Source organism: Cherax quadricarinatus, chromosome 76 (genome assembly GCF_038502225.1).
Source record: "Cherax quadricarinatus isolate ZL_2023a chromosome 76, ASM3850222v1, whole genome shotgun sequence".
In the NCBI taxonomy this organism is placed as follows: domain Eukaryota; kingdom Metazoa; phylum Arthropoda; class Malacostraca; order Decapoda; family Parastacidae; genus Cherax; species Cherax quadricarinatus.
This window is the reverse complement of record NC_091367.1, coordinates 14,149,782-14,164,781: the sequence shown is the minus strand read 5'-3', so window position 1 is coordinate 14,164,781 and position 15,000 is coordinate 14,149,782. Positions and strand designations below refer to the sequence as shown.

Below are 15,000 nucleotides of genomic sequence, written 5' to 3'. Positions count from 1 at the left end.
ATATATGAGGAATTTGGTTCGATCCAATGAAATGGAACATGGAAGCCTGACTTCTTCTCCTATTGCTAGACACTTTCCTTTAGGGTCATTCATGGTGTTGATTTCCAGCTCCTGGTCTTCGTGAGGTTCATCTACTGTGCCTCTTTGCGTTGGTTAAAGTAGAGAGGGCTGGGTTTAGAGTTTACGGGGATACATTTCATGAATAAGACACGCGTGCAACATTTGGATATCATTATTGCAGTTGCTGTTATCTGATCGTGCAACGACCCGGACACATCTAGTTAATAAACCCGCAAGTCGTAATGAACGAAGTAATAAATACAGTCAAGGACCACGGTTCGAGTCTCTCTCCAATCGTATGTTAATAAACCTCGTTAAGCTTAATAAATTAAAGTTATTCTAGAAACAACCAAATTGCATTTCAAGCGACAGTTGAAAGTTCAACAACAGCTCAATTGATTTGCGAAGGAAGGCAATGAACTGTTAAATTAACCTCAGATTTATCAATGAGAGAATCATTTTTATGTGAAGATAATATCCACATGAATCACTCAGATGAGGCGAGGCTCGATCCTCAGTCCGCCGCTATTCAAGAATGACACGTTGAGGGGCTGGGTTTGATTGGTGTTATTGGGTACGGGAGTTATTTCTTGGGTAACTTTGGGTAGAGGTTTTGATAAGGACCTGCCTCGCATGGGCCAGTAGGCCTTCTGCAGTGTTCCTCCATTCTTATGTTCCTATCATCCCAACAAACTCATGAAACACGCTTCATGTAGTGTTGTAGGTCATGCTTCATGTACTTCGTGTACTTCATGTACTTCGTGTTACAGCATTCTACTTGTAGCGTGTTGTAATCATTCTACATAAGTGAGTTAATGCCAAACTACAATTAGACTGATTTATCTTAGTAATTATCAAAAACAATTCACAGTGGAACTCGTGCTTCAGAGCTTTGGTTAACTGGGTTTGAAGTCTATCGACTACACGTGAGTCAGTAAGGCTGCTTGTCACTTCTTCTCCACCAGACAAGAATACTTTCATGCATGTATTAGGGACTAAAATAAACTCTGTGTAAATACACCGAAAGACACACTTCTCAGTGTATACATCCCGTGAAGCGTGAGTTCCCGATTCAGTTAAGGGATTCGTGAAGCACTTCGATGCTCCGGAGCGAAACGCTTCAACCCTTTTCTCTCAGTGTGTTGTTGGCCAATGATCGGTCAAGGTCTATCATGCTGCTCGTTGTTCAGAGGAGAGGTTATGTACACTTAATGTACACTCAGAAGTGAGTATCTGTGTACATATACTCCGATAAATACGTACCACTCACTGTATGTACACTAGAGAGTTGGCTTGTCGAGTGGTGGTGTACGAGTGACTTACAGTCTTAACGACCCTCATGTAGTTGATAGGCTTTAAACCTAGTAAGCCAAGCAGCCAGGATTGTGAAATATCTTTAATACTGCATGAAGTGTATGCAGACGTGATATACATCTCTGTGTACGCGACCTTGGAACTTTATGCTGGCTAGGAGTGAACTTGAGATGTCGATGAAGGCAGCAACACACAAATAATCGTAGACAAGTGCGTGTAGATAAGTTTGTGTAGACAAGTGCGTGTAGACAAGTGGTCACGCCACGCGTGTTCATAACCAGTACTGAGGTTAGATTTGGTGAGTGGGACCCAGCACCACCTGGACCACAGCACCACCTGGACCACAGCACCTGGGCCCCAGCACCACCTGGGCCCCAACACCACCTAGCGCTCACCCAGGCATCATCTACCGACACGGTAGGTGGGTCTCATTAACCATAACATTACAATGGCAATTTGAATGCCACGGTACCGTGAGAATTGTTTAATAAATCTCAATTTATCAGTTATATACTGGAGACAGTTGAAAAGGTATGCAGGAACGGTATATCTGGGGGATATTTCTTGAATATCTGGGTGAAAGGTATTATTGGGGATACTAAGTGGAGATGTAGAATACCGGGTATAACTGGGAAGACTTGCAGAAGATAAATTGTGTACCAGGGGCTGATACTCGTGTTTTAATAATAATTTTTCTTTACGTTACAGGTAAGTGAGATCTGACAACGCAAAAGAGGACAGTTGGCACACCATCAGGAAGGTACGTTCATGTTTTCTTTCGTTAAGCAACGTTTGTTAGCGTAAAACTTGCGTACAAAAATATCTAAGCACGTACCGTCTATACACATATCTGATGGTGTGTATAGGCGCTATACCTTTATACAAACATCTGTTAGCGTGTATCACCAGTAACAATATTCCCAGTGAAGATTAAGGGGAATAACTGTCAGTCGCTCTTCGAAATCAATATAGCTTAAAAAAATTTGCGCAGAGGGTGACAAGGCTGCCTCAGTGTCATCTGCCATCAGTTCAGAGAGCAAGACCTTTACACTCTTTTTTGAGGAGAAAGCTTCCGTGTGTCGAAATACCGTGGAAGCGTTCGTTTGCCCGGGTGACGTGTCACGTCTGAGTAGCATCTTTCAGGGAGAAGTAGGTAGTGAAATAGGTATTTGTCTCGCGGTTGATCTTGATATAATTGTGTTGGAAAGATGCTCCGTCTGAAGAAAGGATTTCATTCCGATGGACAATACTTTACTGCTTTCGAAGCACTCAGTTCCGTGATATTCAATTGCAATGGTAGGTTACTAAATTCTACATTCAGTTCTTCAATAAGTTTACTGAGATTCACGATTCAAAGCAAATCACAGAACGGGATGGATAGTTTGAACCACCTGGCCCAGTGCTTAACGCAATGGCTTGTGAATTTTAGGACTAGCTTTCCATGGGTTCACTCCTCACCGGTTCCCTGATTTGCTAGGAATTGTTGTCGCCTCTGAGTCGAAGAACTAAGCAACTAGTTACAGCATTTTCTACGGCTTCATCTGTAATTCCTGTCCTAGTGTCGTTGCATAGTGAATCATGAAGGGCAGTGTTATACAAATCCACTGCCAGTCATAGCACTTGTACCGTCAGTTATAATTGAAAAGAGTTTTGAAATGCTTCATAATTAATGAAAGTTGAATTAAGTGCTCCCTAAATGTCTGAAATTTACGTCATGTCATTTTTTTGCTTCTTCTGCCAAAACGTTCTCGTCTACAGTATCCCTCTAGGGAGGATTACTTGACGCTGGTAAGGGGCTCTTGATCTAGGGAATTGGATCTGTGCTCCGGTTCTATGAATCAAGCCTGAATACCTTCCATCCTCCCCCAGGCGCTGTATAATCCTACGGGTTTAGCGGTCACCCATGATTATAATAATCATCTACAGTACGTGTAGATATTTATATCGGCATCTTCGTTCAGAACCGATGGAAATTATTTGCATTGCTTCATTATAGCTTTAAATTTTAAAGAAACATGTTAATTAAGTTCATTTAGTCTTCTCGCAACTCTCTGAAACAATGGCACACTTCCCGCTTTCCTGTCAACTTTTTCCTGCAGATACAAATGCAGTCAAGTCCTTTATTTATGTAACGCCTCACGCAACACCGAACTTTTCCAAGAACATAACAGATATGAGAGAGAAGAGCTTTATACAGTCCCCGAGCTTCTCTGTCTTATGTGCGGGTTGTGTATTGTTCGTCATGATACTGTGCTTTTTAGTTCTTTATTTGAGATTTTAACCTGTTGTGGGTAATGAAGTGATGAGGTAAATCTTGGTGGCAAGTTTACGGTAAACTGTTTCCGGATCCAGTCTTGCCAGTGTAAATTGTATGGATGGTTCCACTTGGTAAAGACATTCCCGGAGCTCTAGTTAAATTACGTAGGTGGTATGAGCAGAATGTCACCTAAGTACCTTAACCAGATGATTTTACGTACAGGTTTGCCCTTAGAGCATCAAAATTTCTTCTTGTTTTGCTTCTGACAGGATTTCTGCTTCTAGTGTTTCCTTTTTAAGGAAAAGACAAAGAAGCTAACTCTAAGCTTCAGTCAAAACGACGATATCAAGGTTAGATAGCCAGAAATGAAATTTGAAGGTATTGGAGCTCCGTGACCACTGTGTTATTATCGGGAAGTCCTAAATCCGTAAGGGTTATACATCTCCCCAGGGAATGGAATGCAATAAGGTTTTGTCAGAAGAAGAGGGTATCTTCAATTCCATGAATCAAGAACCCTTTACCACCATTAAGGTACCTCCACTAAGGGGGGGGGAGTTAATAGCAGCACTACAACCTGATAGGCCAGAAAATACTCAGATAATGCCAGTTGTTTGACAATACACATTCAGGTTTATCTGAAGAATTGAGACACTTATGCAACACATGGGAATCATTATTGAAGAAACGTTTCGCCACACAGTGGCTTCATCAGTCCAATACAAAGTAGAAATGGGTAAGGAGAGTAGAAGTTTTGAGGTAATCAGTCCCTCAACCTGGAATCGATGTGTTCAGTCCATCACTCTTGTAGGAAGTGCAGCACAGGGCCAGAGAGGTGGCTTATATACTGCGGTGGGATGAGTCCAAGCAGAAGGAGGCCCTGTGCTGCACTTCCTACAAGAGTGATGGACTGAACACATCGATTCCAGGTTGAGGGACTCATTACCTCAAAACTTCTACTCTCCTTACCCATTTCTACTTTGTATTGGACTGATGAAGCCACTGTGTGGCGAAACGTTTCTTCAATAATGATTCCCATGTGTTACATAAGTGTCTCAATTCTTCAACTTGTCGGTTTTCAAAACCATTCATCACAGGTTTATCTGACTGGCCAAAAGGATTAAAATCCTGTCCATTATCAACAACACAATCAGGTTCACCACATCCGATGCTGTCCAGTATCAGACAATACACATGGAGGTTCAGTTCGCCTGGCTGGTCACAAAACATTCAGATGCTGTTCAGTATCAGAATTCCCGACAGTTACCGTAGCAGAACGACACAAGTTTGGTGGTGGTCCTGCCCCGGAAGTAGACATTTGCACTCCAAGTAACACAAGTTTGCAGAAGCTGCAATGCCAGCAACTAAGACGCGACATTTTCTCGCTAAATTTTAGAATTTTGAAATTTGTCAGAGATCAGAGGAATGTTTGAGACAGTCAAAAAGTCAGAAATAAATCTCCGAGTCCCTGCAAAAAAAAAAAAAAAATGAGAATGGGTTCAGAATCGATATTTTCTAGCTACGTTGTAGAATTTCGAGTTATCAGGTCAGAGGAATAATCTCCTTGTTTAGAGAGCTTTATCGTGCCTCTTCTTCAAGTTATGTACGGTTCCTGCTTCTACCACTCTTCAGTCCAGGTCATTAAAAATTCCTGATCACTGTGAGGCTGATGAAATATTTCTTAACTTCCCTGTGACTCGTCTGTGTTTTCAGCCTCCATCTGTGTCCTCAAATTCCTGCTTCTCTTCTCTCGAACAATCTGTCCCAGTCAACTCTCAATTTCTTTCAGTATTGCGTACATTATCATGTCACCCCTAGTTGTTCTTTCCTCTACTGTCATCAGGTTTAGCTCTCTTAATCTCTCCTCACAGGACACACCACTTAGTTCCTGGACTAGTATAGTTGCAAATCTCTCCATTTTCTCGAGTTTCTTGACATGATTGCCAAGTTGTGGGTTCCATACTGGTGCTCTGTACTCTGATACGGGTCTGACGTATGCCACGAATGAGTCACTACTTGCGTTTTTGAAAGTTAGTCTCCCCTGAAGCACATTTGCTGCAGCAGTTATTCGGATGATGTGCATCTCAGATTTGATCGGTACATTACTCACACAAGGGATCTTCTTGAGAGAAGTTATGAGCCTTTGACCTCTACTCCGTTTGCGGTGATCGTTGACCTTCCCCAATCTTTATAACTTTGCAATTGCTAGGGTTGGATTCTAGAAATCACTTGTCAGACAAGTTACACAGCCTGTCCAGGCCCATTTGATGTATTCCCTGTACACTTGTGAACCATACTTTTTTTTTTTACAATGTCCAGATTCTCAGGTTCCAGATTTGCTGATTTTTGCTCGCAGGGGTCAAGAGGGTGGGAGGGAGTGGTGGTGGGAGTTGGAAGCAAGAGTGAGTAGTAGCTGAGAGTAGATTTTTCTTGCACTGGAAAGGATCTGATGGGGAAGCGGTGGTGTGGGGAAAAGTGGGGATTTGGGGTTGGGGTGATGGAGAGTTGTGAAGGTTTTATGCATTGAGAGGGATGAGAACTAAAGGTGTAGGAAGGGAGAAAAGGCATTGAGTGCTGTGGGTTATGTTTGAGTGGGAAGGGGTGGAGGTGAGTTGGAAGGGGTGGAGGTGAGTGGGAAGGGGTGGAGGTGAGTGGGAAGGGGTGGAGGTGAGTGGGAAGGGGTGGAGGTGAGTGGGAAGGGGTGGAGGTGAGTGGGAAGGGGTGGAGGTGAGTGGGAAGGGGTGGAGGTGAGTGGGAAGGGGAGGGGTGAGTGGGAAGGGGAGGGGGTGAGGAGGAAGGGGAGGGGGTGAGGAGGAAGGGGAGGGGGTGAGGAGGAAGGGGAAGAATGGGGGGGGCTACTGCATTTCGGAGGATTAATACAAATCCAACTTTAAATTTTCTCTATGATCAGAGTTAAGGTCCCATTTACTACGGGTGTAGAGAATATTAACATGTTCTTAAACGCTTTGTTTAACATGAAATCCTGAAACCACTTGATTTAAAGCTGACTTAAAACAGTAGCTGATATTCTAGGTACATTAATTTTCCTAGACCAATCTTTGACAAGTTTAGTTTAGCTTGACGTTTGTTGACGTTTTGTTACATCCAACCCACAGGCCCATGTTTGATGGGATCTTAGTGTGTGATCAAACTTAATACTCTACTCCCGTACTAAATGGGAGCTTATGCCTGATCAGAAAGACAATTTAACGTTGAGTTCGTAATAGGGTTTATGTGGGAGGGGAGGTGTGCTTGGTGCTCCTCTGGAGGCTGAGCTTCCACACCTGACTGTTTATTCTCTGCCTTCTCCTCTCCTACACCTGCCTATTCATTCTCTGCCTTTTCTTCCACACCTACCTCTTCATTCTCTGCTTCTTCCTCTCCAACACATGCTTATTCGTTCGCTTCTCCTTCCCTCCCACACCTCCCTTTTCATTCACTGCATCTTTTTCTCTCTTCTTCATCTGCCTATTCATTCTTTGCCTCTTCCTTTCAAACACTTGCCTATTCATTTTCTGCCTCTCCTTCAATCCAGCTGAGGTAATCAGTCCGTCAACCTTTCAGAACTATACAGAGAATATAGCTGAAGATACGTTAATTAGTCCGCCAATCTTGCAGAAATATACGAAAAACAGTGGAAGATAAGGTAATGAGTCCCTCAGCCTTGCACCCAGTGATCAGTGCCTTAGTTTTGACGAGAAATTTTGTCCACAGATTTTTTTTTCTTCCCCGAGGCTGTGGGTCTCCACAGTCTGCACTGGAGGAGAACCTCGTCTGTGTTAAAAAATCCTATCTCGTTCAGTGAATAATAAAAACCAGCTTCTTTACTTCCCCCTACTCCCTATCTCGTTCCATCCTCCCCTCCCCTCATGCCCTCCTCTCTCCTGCCCTCCTCTCTCCTGCCCTCCTCTCTCCTGCCCTCCTCTCTCCTGCCCTCCTCTCTCCTGCCCTCCTCTCTCCTGCCCTCCTCTCTCCTGCCCTCCTCTCTCCTGCCCTCCTCTCTCCTGCCCTCCTCTCTCCTGCCCTCCTCTCTCCTGCCCTCCTCTCTCCTGCACTCCTCTCTCCTGCCCTCCTCTCTCCTGCCCTCCTCTCTCCTGCACTCCTCTCTCCTGCCCTCCTCTCTCCTGCCCTCCTCTCTCCTGCCCGCCTCTCTCCGGCCTCCTCTCTCCTGCCCTCCTCTCTCCTGCCCTCCTCTCTCCTGCCCTCCTCTCTCCTGCCCTCCTCTCTCCTGCCCTCCTCTCTCCTGCCCTCCTCTCTCCTGCCCTCCTCTCTCCTGCCCTCCTCTCTCCTGCCCTCCTCTCTCCTGCCCTCCTCTCTCCTGCCCTCCTCTCTCCTGCCCTCCTCTCTCCTGCACTCCTCTCTCCTGCCCTCCTCTCTCCTGCCCTCCTCTCTCCTGCCCTCCTCTCTCCTGCCCTCCTCTCTCCTGCCCTCCTCTCTCCTGCCCTCCTCTCTCCTGCCCTCCTCTCTCCTGCACTCCTCTCTCCTGCACTCCTCTCTCCTCCCCTCCTCTCTCCTGCCCTCCCCTCCTCTCCCCTACCCCTTACCTCCTGTCTTTGCCCTCTCCTTCCCCTTCATCCTCCCACCAATACAATGAAAACAATGTATTTCTCCCTTTCTATTTTTTTCCTTAAATTAAAAACAAGTCAATCGTATTTACTTTCTGGCTATGAAAGACGGTGAGTATTTCTGGTGTATAATATTACCGTCTTCAGTGGAAAACTTCAAATTTGGCGGATAGGAGAGGATATGGGAGGTTCAACAGTGCCTGGGCAGTGAGAAATAATCAGGATGGAACACAGTCTACGAAGGTGACTGGAGAGGACATTAATAAATGGTCCAAGTCTGACCGAAACGTCGTAAGCTCTTCTCTAGGTACGAGATATTTTCATGCATTGTTCCAGTCACGGTATTGTGCCTTTTTTTATTTTTTTTGTTTATTATTCTCCATTACTACTGAATTTTTGACCACACAGAGGCAATTCAAGACTGAACTTTAGCTTTAACCCGAGTCTGGTTAAGTCTTGACTTAGATGAAACCTTAGTCTCAAGTTGAGCAACAACGGACCCTTCCCTCCCGTCCGTCCCGTTGCAACAGGAAGGCTGCCGTGTCAACGTTATCCCTGTCAGTTCCTTCTTTTCAGAATTAAATGCTGTTTTTTTTATTCCTGTCAAGTCGTGATAGTATTTGTGTTGAGGGTATTATGTTCGTTGTTGTTATTGTTTGTTAATTGCGTGTTTGGAGGGGAAGGGGGGTCGTGTATATATTTTTGAGGCTTAGAGTGCAGAGGCGCCAGTGCTCTGTAAATGGGTTTAAAATTCAATTAATTAACTAGACGATGATAATTAGGGTTGCATATCACCTGTTTGCCACAGGTGAAGAATATTTTAATCCATGTAAAGGAAGAGTAAAGTAAACGCTGAGTGTATATACACCGAGAGACGTACACTGCTCAGGGTATATACGCCGAGAGACATACACTGCTCAGGGTATATACACCGAGAGACATACACTGCTCAGGGTATATACACCGAGAGACATACACTGCTCAGGGTATATACGCCGAGACATATACGGCTCAGGGTATATACGCCGAGACATACACTGCTCAGGGTATATGCACCGAGACATACACTGCTCAGGGTATGTACACCGAGACATACACCACTGCTCAGGGTATATACACCGAGACATATACCGCTCAGGGTATATACGCCGAGACATACACTGCTCAGGGTAAGTACACCGAGACATACACCACTGCTCAGGGTATATACACCGAGACATATACCGCTCAGGGTATATACGCCGAGACATACACTGCTCAGGGTATGTACACCGAGAGACATACACTGCTCAGGGTATATACACCGAGAGACATACACTGCTCAGGGTATATACACCGAGAGACATACACTGCTCAGGGTATATACACCGAGAGACATACACTGCTCAGGGTATGTACACCGAGAGACATACACTGCTCAGGGTATATACACCGAGAGACATACACTGCTCAGGGTATATACACCGAGAGACATACACTGCTCAGGGTATATACACCGAGAGACATACACTGCTCAGGGTATATACACCGAGAGACATACACTGCTCAGTGTATATACACGGAGAAGCAGACACCGCTCAGTGTATATACACGGAGAAGCAGACACCGCGCTCGGTGTTTGAACTTGCTCGACACTGAAGCAACACTGACCAACAGAGTCAGTGTTTGATCAGTCTAAAAATAATACATTAATTCTAACAAAGTTAGATGAAGTTACTAAAGTTTTAGGGTAAGTTGAAATGTTGCATATTAAGTTAAGCTAAAAAAATTTTAATGTGGAAAATTATATATATATATATATATAGGGTGTAAATTGTGGGACCCATATATATATATATATATATATATATATATATATATATATATATATATATATATTATATAATGTCGAACCGAATAGGTAAAATTGGTCAATTAGCGAGAACGCCTTTCTAAAATTTTCTCTTATACGTTTAAAGATTTAGTTTTTCATTTGTTTATGTAAAAGTTAATAATTTTGTACCAAAAGAACCTTAGAAAACTTACCTAACTTTATCATAACAAGCGCAACTTAATTTATCCTAATCCAGCTAAATATATTTTAGACAAGTTTACAATAATTTAATAATAAACAACCACAACGAAATATATTTTTCTCGTTAGGATCGTAACGATTTTTGCGAAATTATTGCATACACAAATTTTCGCTTGCCCTATTCGGCAAGAAGAGTGCGCTATTTAAGCCAAAATCGCAAGTTTTACCTATTCGGCACGACATATATATATATTTAGTGTTGGTGGAATTTAACTTGACGTAAATATTCAATTTACCAAAACACTGGCATGTGATCCTTCACATTATTGCATTAACAATGAAGCGCAAACCCCGTAGGGGTCTGTAAAATGAGTCGCAGTTAGGTTTGATCAGAAAGGGATGGGAGAGGTGAATGTCTCCAGTTCCTGTGATCAAAAGCCTCATTGGTATCTAGTCATCGTCACCGACCTTGAACGATAAGGAGTCACACATTATTATTATTATTATTATTATTATTATTATTATTATTATCTTTATTATTATTATTATTATTATCATTATTATTTTCAAATTTGTTTCAATTTTCTTATAAATTTTTTAAATATTTATTATTGTCGTATTTTTCTCTACTTAGCAATTTTTCCCTCGCAATTTTTTTTAGCAAGAAATCGTAAATCTATGAAATTCGGATATGTTCTGAAAAACCGGAAGTCAGGAAAACCAGTTATCAGTCAGTGAACTGTTTCCTGTTATCAGTTCTGTGGAAGTTGGATCGAGTACACACTAGCAGCATGCGTTATATTGTTACAGTTTACCACACTGATGGGGACGCGTTAGACCCGTAAGGCTCATACAGTGCCAGGGAAACGGGAGGTTATCAGGATACATGAAATGAGAGTTGAAATTCCTTGGATCAAGAGCACTTGACAGACATCAAGACTCCCGCTGAGTACCTAACATCACTGAGAATGTCACAGGGAACGTCCTACAGGATGTCTCGAAGGATGTCTCAGATATCACTGAATAAACACACATATCGCAGGATATTTCTATTAGGTTTTATGAAGTTTTTTAGGATAGCCCAGTTGTGATGTATATTAATTGGAGATAATGCGGGACGCGACCCACGACAGCCGACTGAAACATAGGTGCCAGTTTTCTGCTAGGCGATCGCAAGAGGCTACACCATGAATCGAGTCTAGGTCCATGAGATACAGGTCATCGTCCACTGCCACATAGGAACTTTCCTGTTCGATTGAACTTTTCATTACGTTCTTTATATTCGTGGCCACATAGACGAAGTTATGTAGTCCGAAACGTTGCGAAGTTCGAAAGTTACCAGAAATGGTCAGAAAATATCAGACGTTGTGTTTATTTGTCACTGCACAAGTTTTTCTTGGGATTGTGGGAGTTTTCACTTCGAATTTACAACAGAGGTTCGTTCCATTTCTGTTAGATTTCTCCTGGCATTCATAGGACACATCTCTTAGATTTATTCCTTACCATGAGAGAAATGTATTCCTCACCACCACGGAAATATGTTTCGATAAAGTCACATTTCGGAGTGCTGATCAGCCTTACTATCGCCAGTTCACAGAAATGTTGTCAACATCCTCACAGAAATGCTACCATTGTCATCACCACCATAACACAGCTACACTACCACTATCAACACACGAACACTGCTACACTACCACTTATCACCATCACAAAACAGGGCTTAAACACCAGCATCACCAGAACACTACAGTTCGTAACTAACCCACCAATTGCTAATGAAAACTGGGTGTGTCTCTCACCCCTCCCTTACACACTGACACGCGACCCTGTCACTGAAACGCCCGGATTTCCACCCTGTTTTTCATCCCCTTTCCATCGCATGACCCCTGAAAGAGGCCAGATGTGCAGGGGACGGTGGACGGGTCAGGGATATACATACAAAGGCGAACAATAACGATGGTGGGAGGAGGAGACGTAGAGGATAAGAGGAGATAGGAGGTGCTGGTGAGAGCAAACCGTCCACCACCTTGCTGAGCCTCTGACTGGTGCTCTCTGCCCCGGGCACAGGTCGACTAGCAGGTGAAGCAGAAAACACGCTCGCTTTCTCTCTCTCTCTCACTCTCTCTCCCTCCCTCTCTCTCTCATTCACACTCCCCCTCTCTAATAATAGCTGTGCACTGCATGGAATTTTCTGCATTACCCGCTGTATTTTTAGAAGGTATTAAGGGGCAGTGACAAATATTTCAGTGAGTTTCATAATGTTTTTGTTCACGTTTCTTGCCTCCGAGGCAGGAGTTTAGGTCCAGTCAGCTCATATGCAGAGTATCGTACATGGGTCACGCAACGCTGAAAGTCTGGGATATTCATGCATTCATTCATTTTCTGTCTGTCTCTCTCTCTCTCTGTCTCTGTCTCTCTCTGTCTCTCTGTCTCTGTCTCTCTCTGTCTCTCTCTCTCCCCTCTGAGCAAGTCAAGCATTTAATAACCAATGACAGGGAAAAATTGGTCTCTTCGCTGCTATTCCCTTTCCTCCCGTTGTTGAAAAATTCTCACTCTCTCTCTCTCTCTCTCTCTCTCTCTCTCTCTCTCTCTCTCTCTCTCTCTATCTATCTATCTATCTATCTCATTATTATAAAAAATATTAATATTTTCTGTTATAATCCTCTCCTGTCATAAGTCTTGTCTGTTAAGTTCAGAAGTTCAGAAGTTTCTTTAACCTGCTGAAGGATTCTCACTTTCCGTTGTGCCGTTCATTGTTAGTCTCGTGCAATGTTTTGCCCCATTTTTCAGCAGGAATCTTAGTCTCCTGTTGTAATGCGCACTCCCCCGTTGCCGTGTACTGCTTTACCTGTTTTTAAACGGCCCTGTCCTTCGCCTGTTTAAACAGAGAACGGATCACTCCCCCGTTGGAGTCTCGCTCCCTGCCTTTGCACGAAATCGATATTATTTACCACACGAAGATTACCACAGTTGTCTGTATACAGAGGAGTAAACGGTGTGAGGGGAAAGGGAGAAGATAGAAGGAAGGGAGTGAGGGATGGGAACGGGGATGAGAGGGGAGAGGAGAATCTCTGGGTATAATTATAGATACACCTGAAAGTCATTTGAAGACTTACTTTCTGGGGGCGGGGGGGGAGGGGTAGGGGTAAGGAATTACTGCTACCCTTCGACTCGGTCCTAGATCAGGCCTCTCGGTTGTTAACCTGATCAACTAAGCTGTTGTTGTAAGACATATGCAGTCCAACGTATGCACCATAGCCTGGCTGATCAGGAACTGATTTATCAATTTCCCCGGTGAAGACAACTACGGGTCTGTTGCTAATTGTCCTCGTGTATAAAAGGAGGGTCGAGGAAAGCCTTCTTTAAATTACTTTTTCGTGCTGTCTCTTAGCGTACTCACAAGAACCTGGCTTTACATTGGCGGCTTTTTTTTTTGTCTACCGAGCTTCTTAACTCTCGTGGGAAGCGATTTGGGTGTGCAGATTCAGGACTAATCCCTCCATAATTTTCCAGGTGTAGATAATGATGTAACTTTCTTGGCTACTTTCCAAGGAGTATAGATCGAAGGACTTTAAGCGTTGTCAGTAATTTAGGTGCTTTAGTTGAGTTTATACGAGCAACGAAGGTCTTCTCTTCATTCACAAGGTCCGCAGCTTCTGCCTTGAAAGGGCTGCTAAGCGCATAGCAATATTTCAACCTAAACAGAACACGTGTCTTAGTATCATCATTAGTTTGACTCTAGAATCTTATTAAATCTTTTCGTTCCTCTGATTCCTGAATGTATCGTGCCCTTGTGGGAGGTTCCAGTCATTTAGTATATTAGTTTCTTTGCGGGTGTGATGATAATATTGTGGCTAGATTTGTATGTAAGAACTTCTGACATTATCAATCCGAAGTCTCGTATTAATCTTATGTTACATTGGTTACTGCAAATTTTGTTTTATACTCCATTGAATCTTTTTACTTCCAAAATTTAATCACGGTGAAGTAACTAAAATTTCTCCTTATTGAACATCATATTTTATTCTGTGGTCCACTGGAAGACTTGTTTTATATCAGCGTGGAGACTTCCTCACCTCGGTGGACGATACCCCCATACAGATTCTTGTACCAGTGCTACGTTTTATAGTATCACCTCGGTGGACGATACCCCCATACAGATTCTTGTACCAGTGCTACGTTTTATAGTATCACCTCGGTGGACGATACCCTCATACAGATTCTTGTACCAGTGCTACGTTTTACAGTATCACCTCGGTGGACGATACCCCCATACAGATTCTTGTACCAGTGCTACGTTTTATAGTATCACCTCGGTGGACGATACCCTCATACAGATTCTTGTACCAGTGCTACGTTTTACAGTATCACCTCGGTGGACGATACCCCCATACAGATTCTTGTACCAGTGCTACGTTTTACAGTATCACCTCGGTGGACGATACCCCCATACAGATTCTTGTACCAGTGCTACGTTTTACAGTATCACCTCGGTGGACGATATCCTCGTACAGATTGTTGTACCAGTGCTATGTTTTATAGTATGTCTATATTTGTCAGATATGAAAATGAGAGAGAATTGCAGTGAGTACTCACATGAGGGAGAGAATTTTTCATCGTACTGTAGTAGCGCATAATTTTACTGTTTACTCTTTGGGTTTTGTATGTTAGGAAGTTTAATAACCATTTGCCCATTTTCTATTTATTCATTTTTTCACGTATTTTATGTCTTAAGTAATGTTAGTGGATGTCGAAGTCTTTTGCAAAGTGTATTACGTTGCATTTTGCATGTC

At 43.2% G+C, this 15,000-nt stretch overlaps 1 protein-coding gene across 2 annotated transcripts in view; it reads right to left on the bottom strand.

Annotated features, from left to right (window-relative positions):
- Nucleotides 1-15,000, bottom strand: part of LOC128703633 (band 7 protein AGAP004871) — a 478,066-nt gene that overhangs the window by 204,559 nt on the left and 258,507 nt on the right. The window lies entirely within an intron of this gene.